Source organism: Harpia harpyja, chromosome 11 (assembly GCF_026419915.1).
Source record: "Harpia harpyja isolate bHarHar1 chromosome 11, bHarHar1 primary haplotype, whole genome shotgun sequence".
NCBI lineage: Eukaryota > Metazoa > Chordata > Aves > Accipitriformes > Accipitridae > Harpia > Harpia harpyja.
Window position 1 is genome coordinate 10,571,501 of NC_068950.1, and position 13,693 is coordinate 10,585,193.

The window sequence follows — 13,693 nt, forward strand, 5'->3', positions numbered from 1 at the left end:
GGGTAAAATCTCAGTCTCTTGAAGAGCAGCCCCAGTGCCCAGCCCATGCATACTCCTGTCCTTGTTCACGTCTGGTGTGATATTCCCAAAGAAGGTCAGAGCACATAGTGATGAAGTGTGAGCAAATCAAAATAGACTCTGTGGGAGACCCTTACTTTCCTCCCACATTCTGTACTGTTCTGGACCTGCTAAGTAAGAGAACTGCTTACCACAGAGAGACTAGTGTAAACTGTATCTACTGGAAAGAGCACAGCCACACCAGGCACCTGCCTGTGGTCTGGATGGAGGACAACAAAATTGGGGAAAAAATAGTATCTGGATTGGCTGTCACCTACTTGACTGACAAAGATCCACAATGGTGACTATTGCACCTTGGTGGGGGGGGATATTATAGCAGATATTACAGCAAACATTATTTTAAATAGTCCATGGAAAGGAAAAGGGGCATACATATCAAGCAGCCCGTCTGAGCAACTCAGTACCTAGAAATTACCAAAACAGTAAGAAAACAGACTGCATCCTGAGAACAACAGAAACCATTAAGGAGAGAGATGGAATGATTTGTGGAGATGGGATTAAAAGAACAAAACCAAATAACAACAGTTTGAGATAGCAACAGCTCAAAGGGAAAGACAAAACAATAATCAACTTCTATGTCTGAATTCCGTTTAAAATACTTTCAACCTTACTGGTATTTATGCTGGCCTATAAATAAAAGAATAGTTTCAATTTTCTACCTGAATGCCATTAAACTAATGTGTAAGTATCCAGAAACAGAGCACAGGATTGTTTGATTGTGCTTCCTAGATTTAATTTCTAGGCTAGAGAAGTATCTGATCCCACAGCTGAAATTTTTATTCTAAATGCATCTAAATATTTCTTTTAAGAAGAAAAACTTTCAGCAGTCTCCTCTGATTTACCTTACTGCCATCACAGAGTTGAGAAGTTGTAGGCAAGCTGACAAAAATGAGTGGAAGTAGACTGAACACAGTGATCAGCTGGTCAAATGGCACAGAGAAGAAAAACAGACCAGTAAGTAACATGTTTAGTCCAGAAATGATTTTCTGCGTGGCACATGCCCATTTATGACTTGACCTTTGCCCAATGTGTTTGCAACTATTTCAAACAGATTGTAACCAAGTTTAATTAACAATTGCATACCACTTAAAAGCTTTTAAACAGAAATAAGGTCAGGTAACTGAAGGACTGAAGAAATTAAGCACCAGTGAAAGTAGTAAAGGCTTCCCAGTAAAGTGTTAAAAAAAAAAGTAAAAAAATACAGTTAGTACCCTACCGTACCAAGAAACGAGAGAAGGCTTTTCTCATCTTCTGTGCTGCTATCCAGCCATTCGGCCACATCACCAGGAGAAAGAAGACTCATTCTCCAGCCAGAAAACTTTTCCATACAGAAAACAATAAGTGAACGAAGCAGGGTAGGAAGGGTGGGGAGGAGCTGATGGTCTTGGGATTCCAGTACTCCAGTTATTGTCTACACTGACAACATGAGAGCGTGATCCTGCCCTGTTCTCTCAACCCTACATCTGACAGCCCGTACTGACAAAGCAGGCATGGGTGGGAGCAGTAAGTGGGATCTGTACTTCTTGTCCCTTTGTGTCAGGTTTCAGTCCAAGCAGGAACAGAAAGAAGGCAAAAAAGGGAAGCAGGGGAAACCGAGGTTTTAAAATCCAAAAGAGGTAGCAGGTTATGATAGAATCGGTTTAAGTAAAAAGATGAACTAGGTCTCAGTGCTGAAGAAGCTCAGATAAGTCGGCACAATAGCTCATCACCTAAGTGTAGTATATCCCTATCATTCCTTATAGTGTTGGCTTTGTTTGAAGGCTCAGGTATTATGCTTTATGCTAAAAGTAAAAACAGCAAGCTTAGAGGCAATTTAAGTACCCTCCCCATTACTGAAGAGCCTGCATTCCCCTGTTTACAAGCCCGTTCCTGCTCCAGCTATTATAACAGCATCCCAGCCTTTCTTACAATGATTTTGTTCATGCAATGGCAGGTTGATCAATCTGTGAATAGGAAGCTCCCACCCCTCCCTCTCCCCTCCTCCTGCATGGCGGCGGCATTGATCGGCAATAATGGAATCTGCTTCTGACTGCCAACAGCAGCATTAGAGAGAGGGGAACTGCTCCTCTTCATCAGCGCGAAGCAGCAGTCACAGCCCTGCTGGGCTTCAGCCTCGACTGCAACAGGGCAAATGAGGAAGAGGTAAGGAGAGAGCAGTGTTCTTGGGGGTTCAAAGAAGTCATCAGCACTAACGGTCAGTTATTTATTTAACAACAACAACAACAAAAAGATAAATGGGAAATAATTCTGCTCTGTCTAGACAGCGAGCTTGCTCTGCACAGCTTTGCAATGAAGACTTGTCATTGTGACTTTATGAAGGGTCACATTTAATTGTACAGGATTTATAGCATATGATTTATTCTACACAAAAGAGCATTTTACAGGTTTACACATGCACGAGCAGAGACGAATCCCGGTAAGTGAGGGACTCCTGGGCCCCACAAATCAAAATTGCCTTTGTCCTCAGGGGATGGAGCTGATGCTCTGATCAAACTGCACTCTTTAAAGAGACAGCCGCCTTTTGTTCACCATTTTCTGAACCTGTCTTTATTTTAAATAATTTATACAGTTGCCAATCCCTATTACAAACTAGGACACTTGCTGACCACTGACTAAAACCCAAGCCAAAACAGCAACAACGAAAACCATTAGATCAGCAAAGCGAAGAATTAGATACCAACCAACAAATGAAGAAAAAAAGAGCTATCAAGTCCCAGCAGGGAAGAAAATTCCAATTACTAAGACAAACTGTAGCAAGTATTGTTTGCGCAGGACAGATATTTTCATAAAACACCTGCCAAGCAGGGCAGATGCTATACAGAATTCACAATTAATGAGGGAACATGGGGCAGACAGTTCAGGAGTGAGGTACCACAGCAGTGTGGAAGACGTAGCCGAGCAGTGCTCCTGTTCACACTGAAAAAGCACATGCCTCCACCCCCAATATGAACAGAGATAAAAAACAAGAAACATTTCCTACGTAATAGAAAATCCAATGATAGAAAGACATCAGATACATTTCCCAAATATGCAAAAAATGAGCTTTTCCAAGAAATTTTACTGTGTGTGTGGGAGGATCACATTTGTCCAACTCCTACAAGTAGGATCTTCTTTGAGGTAAGACTGTGCAAACTGATGACATAAATCTACTTGCAATAAGAATGGAATTTAAAAAAATTTAGAGAAAGGATTAGATAGCTATTTTTTTCTGTCTGGTTGGTCAATATGAAACGAAAATTTCACCTCCTTCCTTTTAGTGTTCTGTGAAACAAATACTGTGCCCGCAACCACCTGACTGTCCATCCATTAAAAACTGGTTTAATTTGCAATATTAATGATCAACTCCATAAATAATAGGTTCTAGAGAAAACAAAGTTAAGAGTATTGATTTCTCATAAATGCTTACCAATTTTGCATCGTTTCTAGGAGTAGAGATTGCGTACAGATCCTGTTTTCCTCCCTAACTGCCTCATCTTGTATCATAATTTAAGCGTTATTCATCCCTTTCAATGTTTTATAATCTTCATGGTAACAGGGAAAGTATATTAAATATCACATATGAAACTGGCTTATTGTAGTATTTTAAAATATGGGAACATTAAAAACTTTGTAAAAAATGGAGGCAGTACTGGCAAAGACTTCAGTCAGGAGGATGTAACTAGGAACTGAAAGGGCATTAAAGTTTTTCATATGCAGACCTGTCCTGTGCATTAACATTCCTGGGGCAACACACAGAGTGTGGGGGGGAAAAACCTGCATAAATACTTCCCTACTATTTTGTGTGGTTTAAGAGGTCACAATATCATGCAGGAAGCCTGTCTGCAGTGGACTGTCAGAAGATGGAGATACGCATCAGAAAAAAAAGCATGAATTGAAAAGTCCTCGTAAGAAAGTCATGAACACACCCTCATTAGAAATCCAGGAAATTTAAAGCGATAGATAGATGTAGAACAACCACTGACATTTAGAAACACCAAATCCATCAAATTTAAAAGTAGAAATAATGATTACAATCATCTAACCTGACTTGAAACACCTTTAGAACATCACCTAGTGACTCTTGTCCATTCATTATTTCTAGCTGAACAAAGACATGTCTTCCAGAAAAAAGGACATCCAACTGTAAACAGACACTGCAAAGACATAAAGAGCCAGTCTGTTCCCTTGGTAAGCTGTTCCAATGGTTAACTCCACTCATTCTTAGCAATTTGCTCCTTAGTTCCAAGAATGAATTTATCCAGCCTTATCTCCCAACCACTGGGCACTGGTTGACATTTGTATGCTTTGATACTCTCCATTATCAAACTCTGGTATCAGAAATGTCCTCGCTGTTTACATCCTTTGAATACCTAGTTTCAAACAATCACTTCAAAAACATCTTGGAACTCCTCTGTAACATGATTTTAATTTTTAAACCCTTTGCTGTGCAAGAAAACCAGAGACTAAAATTGCTCCACAACTGCAGGAGGGATGTACTGCCAGTCTCGCACTAAAGCTTGCCATAGGCAGAAGAAACACTGTGAATAGCTTCTTAAATTTGTCTTTCTCCATCTTAAAGCAGGTCTTGTGCTCTAGAGCTTACCAAAAGCTTTCAAAAAGCCTTGTCCAAATTTTCCAGGACAGCCAGGTTTTGAGATAAGCTGCAAATAAGCAGGAGAGGAACATTCAAATATGACTAACTTATTTTCATGCTGTGAGACCTACCTACACTGGAAAAAAGTTTGTTGAACCAATGCAAATACAGATACGAATTGCTCTATTGACCAGAGTGGAAGTATGCAAAATGTGAAAATATCCTATACTGGAAAGATATAGACAGGTAGGAGAGATCAGCAAAGTAGTAATAACCCCCCCCCCCCAAACCAGGAGTAAGAAGCAGCTCATCTCTCCAATATTAGCACTGGTAGCCATACAGAATAGCAGGTGAAAACATGAGAAAAATCCTTCAAAGTATTGGGGTTCATCTCCCTCACCCCGGAGTTCCAAAAGCAGACGAGTCCACATGGCTGAAAATTAAACCAAGCCCTTATGTTTTGGAACCTCTTATATAAACTAATTGTTTAAAACTTCTATCATCCCCAACTGGTAATTCTTTGCATTACCACCAGAGAACGAGCTTCTGCTCCTTTCTGCAGTTGTCAGAAATGTCACCCTCCTACAGTAATGATTTTGAAACCTATGAAGCTAAGCAGCTTTGCCATCCCGTGGATTTAAAAATTAGCATTCTTGATAACTGAAACTACACAGAAGCATGAGTGCTCTGATTTTTCTACAGGAATTTTAGTAAATGATAATTCATAATATATGCAAATAATAGAGCACAGATGCCTTCTGATGCAGATGCTTTGTAAGCACAAAGTCACGGTAGTATTATAAATCATAACGTATTAATGTTCTCTGCATGAGGCATTTACAAGAAGAGGAAAAATGGATCTTTCTTGCACTAGGGACAGACTCTGATGGACTGATTGATGGATATTGCTATAGTCAGTAGATGATGTCTTCACAGCAATATACATCAGACATTGTACACCCAAGTCATTCTTATTAAAATGTTTTACAGTTAATTTAGGAGTGAATAAAGACAGGATATTTGCACACTTGAAAAATTAAATGCTCCCTTCAGAACAGGGGCACAATGGGTAGGGAGAGGGCAAATTTTTTAACAAAAAGTAGGCAGGCAGAGACATATAAAATAGCTTGCCGAGGTTGCAGCACTAGTTAATCCACAAGAAACAATAAACATCCACTTCTCTAACTCCGGGATCAATGTCACATGTACCAGACAAAACTACTCACCTCTATACCTGTCCATTAGGAAATAAGAAAACTTATCCAAGTCATTTTGCCCCAGAAAGATGCAAAGCACTAATAACTTTCCAATCCTATTCAATGCCATAGCACAGAACAAGCAAGCTAGCTTAAAAATAAGTTTCCCAGACATCTAAAAATGTCAATTCTATATGCAAAAGGCTCTGTTTCCTGCATTAAATCATTTAAAATGCCTATCTAGAATGAAAGTCATTTTGCTTTGAGAAGCGGTATTACAATATAACAGCCTTCTAACCATGCTATAATCTAGTTCAAGACCATCCGGATGGACAAGGCCGAGTAACTCACTGTGTATTATGGAATCATGGTGGAAGGATTCACAATCCTTTTGTGACATGGATAACTTTTTGGCTTAAGCTTCATAAGCAAAACCAGCGTGTAATACCATGACACAATCCTACGAACAAGCTACGAGCAGCAGAACAGAATCATTCTGTGGCAATGTAAATCAATAACAGATTTACGTCAGACATGAGAAGATGTGGATAGCCCTGTTGGAGCACAGCAAAGTACACAGAAAGCCCTTTTTATCAGAAAAAAACCTGATGGACACTCAGGTCTCTCTTTAAGCCAGACTATTCTGTTGTGGAAACTGAAACAGCGCTGATGAAGTACGAGCCCACACATACACAATATCGTCTAGTATTTTATCCTTTCAGATTGCTTAATAAAGTGATTTTAGCTCAGTCAGTGATCTTTAGCACTCACTCTCAACAGCTCTCATCCAGCTGAAGATGACAACCTCTACATGCCACAGGACTGATGCAATATTATCTTTTACCAGGGTAATAGCTCCCCTTACTTCCCAGAGTGAACACCACCAGCCTTCCAAACCCAGCTGAGATCAGAGACGTTAACCTAGTGGTTACTCAGGAGGGGAGGCAGAGCAAAGAATTTCCTAAATAACAATTGCTGGAGCAGTGAGGAATCCAGGGGCAGCGAAAGCTGTGCTTGCTGACAGCCTGTAAAGATAAATAGGGACAGAAAGGCTCAAAATGAAGGTGAGAAAAAACAACAAACCTTGAAGTTGGCTAGTATATAGTAATACAAGCAAGAGCTCCCTTGTACAAGCGACATTTTAAATAAAGTCAGGAAGCTACTTCCACACTTAGTTTTGACAGGGCATTGGACACAAACAGGTCAGCATCTGAAATGAAAATTTAAACTAAACCCAAAGGGGCTAGTCTTTATAAAGCTCCTCCATGCCCACTGAGCCTCCTAGCAAAATCATCTGGCCTCTTGGCTGGCTATTCATACTTCACCTTTTTGGAAACTGAGCAGCAAGTCCCTACCACAAACACTTCAAGAATGGCTAAATACATAAGCCTAGTCATGGGCGCCTCAGACAAAATTCACTTAAGTCAGTTTACTTGGACACAAAGAACAGCAGCAGCACAGAAGTTGGCTTATAATTCCCTTGAGACATAAAGATACATCTAACTGCCTATATGAATCTAATCAATGCTTCAAAATCTTCTCCATAATAGCAAGCTATGTCTTAAGAGACCTCCCATTACATTGTGTTTCCTTGGTGCATATGAACTATTTTGAGTATAGACAATATCTTAGAATTATAGACATGCTTTTCAGGTTGAAGAAAAAAAGCTGTCAGAAGCCTATGAAGCTACTTGCTAAGGAGCTGAATTTTAAACTACTTTTAAAACACATCTTCAATTTTTCCATAATATTTTCCTCTTGCACATTCCAACACAACATAAACAACATAAAGCTTTCTTTATGAAGGATGTCTGCCCCAGTTCCCTCTCTAGATCCCAGTACTGTGTTTTCCTGGCAAAACTGATGCAAGACTGTAATGCTGTAGGGGTTGGAGGTGAATCCTTCATGCTGCTGACTGTACCTGCCCACAAAATTAAGTTTTGCTGAGTTTAAGACTATACATCCCTATACTTTTTTCCTCCAGGATGTATTATTAAAGAGATGCTTGAGGAGAGCAGGAAGACTGGGAGTCAAACCATCAGCTGAAGATCAACAGAGTGATCAAGACATGTGCCTGCACCCACACCACAGATAATGTCCAGCATTGTATAAAGAAAGAAACTTGGTTCTATCTAGAGGCCGAGGAGGTAAGCACAGAAGGAACTATCACGCTGCTCATGTACAGCAAGAAAGATGCAGTCTTAAAAGATCTTTAAAAAATTAATGTAACTGAAGAATATGCAAATTACTGTGATTTTGGTTCTTAAGCACGTTAACCCTAAGTAAGCCAGTTCCAAAAATCAGAAGAACTAGCAATAGGAATGTTTTACTACTATAGGTCAAACTGTCCTGTTGCTGTTGTCCACTTTGCCATGGAAAAACACTTCGCCAACATTACAAAACAGTGACCTAACCAGAAGCACTAAGAGCTCTGACACAAGTATTTCTGCTGGAGAGAACTGCTGGATTTTCAGTACTTCACTGATGAAGGAACCATGTGGTTTTTTTTTCCCATTCCCACACCAACTTAGTTCCATTTTTGTACTCAATCCAACTTCAGGTATCCTCAGCATAGCCAAGGGATTCAGCTAAGTTATGCTGCTAGGAGTATGGTAGTTTGTAAGTATCTATTAATGACTACTCTAAAAACATTAAGCTAATTTAATTCCAAATTAGGGCCAAGACATTATTTACAGAGTCATCTACTCTGGAGTGCTTTTCCAAACTGTGAGCCATATGCCTCATGTAAACAGACATCTTGTCTTAAAGGATGAATACATCCAGCTACATATTTCATGAGCAGTATGTAAAGTCTACTTAATTTCTGATGCTGGTATTCATGCGATGAGTTTTTTCCCCAAGAATGTGTTCATGAAGAATACCTTCTATACTCCTTCCCTCTGACCAAAAACATTGGGTGTTCAAAACAAAGAGCAGACTAAAAATGTCCTGAAAACATGGAGCTGTAAAAACAAAACAAACCCCACACTTTCCCAGATTTGCCAAGCACAAAGATTGATAGGGAAGCCCTTGCTCAGTAACACTGTGAGAGTGACACCATGAAATGAATTGAGTCTCAAGCTCTTCAATTTAAAAGAGGATTTCGGAGCTAGCATCTTTGCTAGAAATGTTATGTTAGTTCTAAAGTTATTTAGCATTAGAAATGTTACTTTAATGCTAAGACTGAAAGAAAAATTAAGAATCCCCGAGAGGTGCCAACCTTCAAGAATGGATGAAGAACATGAAAAAGATCAACATTAAGGGTCTGATCCCCTGCCCACTAAGCCCAGTTACATTACCTGCTTCACACATCTGAATATCCAGCCCAGAAATTCAAGAGCTCTTACATCTTTTAAAGTAGTATGAAAGAGGAATGGGGAGTGATTTTTTTTAACTTTGATACTGTGAGGACTGAAATTGCCAGTGTCTCAAGTGATATCAGCATCACACTGTTTTTCTCAACAAGAATTTCCAAGAAATGCAAACTTCAAATATAAGTACAGCTTAAACATGACCAAAACAAAAGTTAAGAAGAAAGAACACTATTTTTGTAGAGCTACTGGAAGGAAAACAGCAAAAACCAAATACACATATCTGCTGACAAAAAAAAAAAGGGAAAAAAAAAAAAAAGGAGGACAGCTTCCTTCCTTCTATCCCCCAGACCTACATCACCTAGTAGCAGTCCTAGAAAAATAAAGCTTTCCAAGCAAGGAAGCTTTGCTGGCTGCACTTCCAAGTCTCCCAGGTATTAAGAAGAAAAATGTAACTGCCCAGAAACCACACTTCAGGCAGACAGTAAACTGAAGCACCCGCTCCTCCCTGCCATGTCTCTAAAGGCAGAAGACTTGCTTAAGCAGTTCAGGTGCAGCATCACTGCTATTTTACAGATGATCTTACAGGTCTTTCATATTTTATCTGTTCTGAATCATTATAAAGGAGCATTATTAGACAGACAGACAAGGAGAAGCACTTAACATATAATGGATTTATCAGAAATTATACTGGAACACCATGGAAAAAGTATCTTTTAAATAATTCTTCCCAATGCTTGTAATGTAACTGTTAGGGTCAGCAATCTGACAGGTTATTACTATCCTTGAGGACTCAACTGCTTAATCCTTTGCACTTCAAGATGCTGACATGCTATGAATTCTCAGGAAGAGAAAACAAGCAGGTTTTGGGGGAAAGGGGACACCTTGCACTAAGCTGTCCTCCAAGCTGCTATTGGGACAGCAAAGCACTTCCCCATGAATGCTGCAGTCAGGCATGGAAAAGGAAAACAATTTTTCTTGCTCACCCTGCAGGCCACATAGTTTGTACAACTCACGTCTTCACAAGTGCTGAATTTTGCCCAAATTCAGAAAGAAATACAAGTGAAAATAATTGATTAAGGCAGTTTTGTTGGAATACTACCATCACTCATGTTGGTCTCTCCTATTACTTTCTGACCTGTTTTTCCTTGGGCATATACTCTCAGCTGGAGCAGGGAAACAGCCAGGAATGATTTTTCTTATTTAGATAAAATTATTGGGATGACAACTCCAACAAGCAAACAAACGAAAGAACAACTTAGTGAGGGCTGGGGTTTGGGTGGCGGTTGGTTTGTTCGGGTTTTTTTGCCTTCTGTGACTAGACATGATCACATAGATAATAGAGAACTACAATTTTGAGAAAAACGGTTTCAGATGAGAGAGAACTAAATGTTTTATCATTCAGTCTGCAGCATTCTGGTGCCATCAGAATGCATAAGACCCACACAGATGGCTTCAAAGTATTTTGGGAAGCGATTCAACATGATCAATATATGATATTCTACGGAGCGTGCGACTTCTTAAGCTTCTGGTCAGATCATGTAGGAATTGCCACACCATCCCATCGACTTAAACATTATTTACCCTCTTCCTACAAGGTTTAGTACAAGGTAACAGCTTTATGTAGCACTCCCACGACGAGTTCAACTTGCTTGTTTTCAGCACAAATTAAATACCAGCGATTCTTGCAGAGCAGGGTTGAGGGTGCTGTGCCAATAGGGAGCTTTACTCCACCCTGAGGTCACTGCTTGCTCCCTTTATATGTCAAGAAACCGCAGCTTTGCTGACATCATCAGGTGGGAGTTCAACTCTCCTTGTCTGGCACAGACAAAAAAAAAAAGAGACTAATTCACAATAACCTGCACTTCTAACACCGGAGACAGAAAACCACCAACAAAAATTCTTAGTGTCTAGTAGCCTGAAAGCGTGCAGCTTGCACTTACCAGGTATGCAGCAGAAAAGCAGGAGCATTCTGGAGAACGAGTGGTTGTGACCAGCAATATGATTTCCTACCCCTGCCTATGAATCATGTGGTCTCCCTCCCTCTGTACTACCCAGTTCCACCTGTGTTTATAGGAATACTATGTTAATCTCTATGTAAGCATCAAAATAAGACAACTGCCAAAGCCCAAGGCCTTTCCAAACACTAGAGATCAGTACAAGAAAGGCAGTACTTGGAGGGGTTTTTAAAATCTGTTTCCAAAGTAGGGACCAAATTTAGTGGTGAAGCAAGGAAACACAGCAAGGTAAGAGACTGTATAGTTTAGGAAATTTTTACAAGGACATACCAAGTCCTCCATCTTGTGGACATGGACTTAATTTCTGACTGATGCTGTATCTTAAAGATTCTTCTTGGACGCTCTGGCAAGAGTTCCCCTGGAGAATATAGCTGACATTTTAGAGTGACCTTAGGACATACCAGGACAGGGCTTTAAGAGCATGAATGCTGTGAAAGCTGGCATTAGAATTACACTGTATTTTGTACATTTGGCATTTTTTTCTGTAGCCATTGCCCCTGAAATCAAACAAATGTGGAGACAATTACAGCCTCCATTCTAGAAAAAGGACCTGGCCCTCACAGTTTGAGTGAGACTGAGCTTGAAACTCTGACTGAAGCCTACTCCAAAAGGGATCAAAACAAGGAGGAAAATGAAAGTAAAAAAAAAAGTATTTTCAATCTCCTCTTTTCTAAGCCAGACTTGCATTTCTGAATGCTTGTGGTTGGCGCCACTTTTGAAGGTTGCCCAGGGGCCTACTCCGAACAAACGCGTCAGCGGAGCTGTTTCACTTCTCTGGCTGGTGTCTACATCACAACATTGCCCACCTAAAGACCCTGCTGAGCATGCTGCAGGTGCAAGAGAAGAAAAATGCAATGTTGCGTGTCATCACAGTGGATCCACTGCCTGACTAAGGAGCAGCACTGTTCAACTATGGAAGGAAACTCTATCCAGACTCACCATGGCTGTTTGTAGCTGCCATCATCTGCTCAGATAACCAGCTATTACACAACTCTGCAACCCAATTTTTGCAGTTATGTTTACCACAACAACTTTGGCACAATTTCCCATTAAATCCATAACATATATAGTCAAAGTCTGTTGACCATTTAACATGTGGAGATGATACTGTTGAAACTGTAAGCACTGACTGTAGTTGCATCATTTGCTTGCTGACCTCTTGTGCAGATTTCCCTCTCCCTTACTAGAAGCAGTCACCCATATATGTAGAAAATTAAATGGAAGGGGACCATTAGGTCTCCCTTCTGCCATTGGCCCAGTTTCAAATCCCACCATTATTAGCTCTCCTAAAAAACATTTGTGCTGTCTGATGCCAATTAGCCAAGAAATCTAGATAAAAGGAAGTATTCCCTTTGTGGAGAATTAAAGCTTTGAAAAGGTACATACCTCTACAGGCTGGAAAATGAATCTGTCTCTTGACGCCAACTAGCCATTTACAACTTACATTTACAAATGCTGTCCATACCCTGTATTTTGCTGCATCACAGAATTCTCTGACTTCCAATATTACATAGCTGGTGCAATACTTACTCCCAGATATCAGAAAACGGCAAGGAGCAGGTCAAGCCTCAGCATATCAGAACGCCCCTTCCTCCTGCTTATATACAAATGAAGCTGATTTGTTCCCATGAGCTTTAAAGAGCCATGACAGATCTTTCTGACAGAAGTCACCTCAAGTATTCGTTACAGTTGCATCGTTTTCCCCTCCCCACAGATTTTAGAGAGAGAAAGAGCAAGAGCACTCACAGAGTATCAGATAAAGCTAGGCACAACATGAAGAATTAGCAGGAATGTAAGTTGCTGCTCATGTCTGCCTTCCAGAACTCCCCAGTAGTGTATTTTTAATTCACTACCCTATTAACATGTTAATCATCTGAAAGAGCCCCAAAAGAGACAGGAAATTCTAAAGGGTACCTCCTGGTAACCACTCCAAAATTACCTAAATGAAACTTGGAAGGGACCAGGATTGTGTTGTCTTGAGCTTTTCTGGTTAGTTTGCCAAAAGTTTGCTTGTTTTTGAAAGAAACACTTGTCCAAAAAAAGCCAAGGCAGAAGGTTTTCATTTTCTGATCATGTAATTCAAAACCAGCTGCAGAACAACCTCATTGGTTCAAGGCTAACAAAAACAGTCTCTCCAAGTTAGCAAATTAGTATTCTCCCTGGTCTACAGATGAGGAGGAAAATGACTAAGAAGGACTTCATAATCAGTACCTATTAAAGGATGTTTCCAAGGTAGAAAAGAATTTAGCTCAGGAGGTTCCATTCCTGGTTTCCTTAGACAACATTTATCACTTTGGTAGCTACTGAAAAATGTTTAACTATATCAAAAGGTATGAAATCTAAATGCTTTCCAGCTTGCTATCACTTCACAATACATTTTAAGACAAAAGCTGCTAGAAAAGCAAGCAGCACTACTAAGGCAGTGCCCTTTATATTGAAAAGAAAACAAATCCTCTTGTTTTTATGAGCAACCTGTAGGATTCCCTGAACTGCTTTGATTTACCATCCCTTGCTGGA

At 40.0% G+C, this 13,693-nt stretch overlaps 1 protein-coding gene across 7 annotated transcripts in view; it reads right to left on the bottom strand.

The window, feature by feature from the left end:
• The window catches only part of RASAL2 (RAS protein activator like 2), a 196,027-nt gene that overhangs the window by 64,818 nt on the left and 117,516 nt on the right, over positions 1 to 13,693 (bottom strand). The window lies entirely within an intron of this gene.